Raw genomic sequence first — 1,835 nt, forward strand, 5'->3', positions numbered from 1 at the left:
CCCCGCATCGGCAGGCGGACTCCCAACCACTGCGCCACCAGGGAAGCCCCAGAGGAAGGAGATCTTGATCTGGGCTTTGGAAAGCCCAGGTGGGGGATGAGAGGTGGGCAAGAAGGGAAGGAGCCTTGTGGTTATTCACATACCTTTTATCAGACATTGAATAATATTGCAAGCAAACCAGTTTGGTGGGAGCATGGAGGGCATGTGAAGCTCCACTTATGAACCTGGTTTCTAGGCCTGTAGAGTGCTCCCAGCCTTTACATTTAGTTCCTTAGTCATTTCTTTTTGACTGTAAACGTTTTGAGTCTCTTTGCTTTGCCTCAAACGACTGAGAGTGGCTATAGCTTTGGTAACTTAGAAACTGAATAGCTAAGAGACAGGGACTTATTTATGTATCTTTTTAACCTTTTGAATAGTTCCCATGTACAGAAAAAAGAATGTTTTTAAAATGTGAATGAATGGCTTGGCCTGCTGAAACAATTCAAAGTGTGCCACCCCATTCCTGGATGGTATTGGCTAGAGTTTGTTTTTCCAACACCTTCCATCTTAGACCTGGTTGTTGTAGGTCATTTGCCTCTAGCCGTAGTGTTAGTGAGCACAGGAATCATCTAATCCACACTTTTGACTAGAAGTTTTCTCAATATTACATTTTTCCTACCACCCGACTTCTTTGAATCAATGACTTGTTTTCTCAGCTTTTTCCAAACAGGAATTCTGAGATTTGGTTTTCATTTGCTCTGCCCAGTTGTGTTGTATAATCACAATTATAAGTTTAAGTCACATTGATTATAGAAACTGATTTTTTTGTTTGTTTTGGAGTATAGTTGATTTACTATGTTATGTTAGTTTCAGGTCTGTAGAAACTGATTTTGGTGACACTTCTAATGTGGATTAACCCTGTCCCCTTGAAACAATGAGATAATTAACTAAGTCCTACCCTCAAGGAAAACTCCAGAGAAGAATATACAAAACAGAGTTTAAAGCAAATTTAGATACTTTGCTTCATGAACATGCTTTACTTTGATGTGTGTGTGTTTGTTTTTAATTTAATTTATTTTATTTTATTTATTTTTGGCTGTGTGGGTCTTCGTTGCTGCCCGTGGGCTTTCTCTAGTTGCGGTGAGCGGGCTTCTCATTGCGGTGGCTTCTCCTGTTGCAGAGCACGGGCTCTAGGCGCTCCGGCTTCAGTAGTTGTGGCTCACGGGCTTAGCTGCTCCGCAGCATGTGGGATCTTCCCAGACCAGGGCTTGAACCCGTGTCCCCTGCATTTGCAGGTGGATTTTTATTTTTTATTTTTTTGCGGTACATGGGCCTCTCACTGTCGTGGCCTCTCCCATTGCGGAGCACAGGCTCCGGACGCGCAGGCTCAGCGGCCGTGGCTTACGGGCCCAGCCGCTCCGCAGCATGTGGGATCTTCCGAGACCGGGGCACGAACCCGTGTCCCCTGCATCAGCAGGCGGACTCTCAACCACTGTGCCACCAGGGAAGTCCCGGCAGGTGGATTCTTAACCACTGCACCACCAGGGAAGTCCCTTGATGTGTATTTGATAATTACTCCATTGCCAGTCACTAGAACTCAGTAACACATATAAGAAAATTGATAATCACAGCTGATCAGTTTACACCTTCATCCTCCTTTATACAGCGAATCTATTTCAGTAGTAATTCTGAAATGGAAGGAATATAATAATGTCCACTGCAGGCAGTGAAAATCTGTATTTGAATACATATTATAATAGTAAAACTTTTTTTTTTTTTTTTTTTTTTTTTTTTTGCGGTACGTGGACCTCTCACTGTCGTGGCCTCTCCCGTTGCGGAGCACAGGCTCCGGACGC

At 43.9% G+C, this 1,835-nt stretch overlaps 1 protein-coding gene across 1 annotated transcript in view; it reads left to right on the forward strand.

Moving 5' to 3' along the window:
* The window catches only part of YY1 (YY1 transcription factor), a 29,366-nt gene that overhangs the window by 957 nt on the left and 26,574 nt on the right, over positions 1-1,835 (forward strand). The gene's annotated exons all lie outside the window — the stretch shown is intronic.

This window comes from Physeter macrocephalus, chromosome 11 (assembly GCF_002837175.3).
Source record: "Physeter macrocephalus isolate SW-GA chromosome 11, ASM283717v5, whole genome shotgun sequence".
Lineage (NCBI taxonomy): Eukaryota > Metazoa > Chordata > Mammalia > Artiodactyla > Physeteridae > Physeter > Physeter macrocephalus.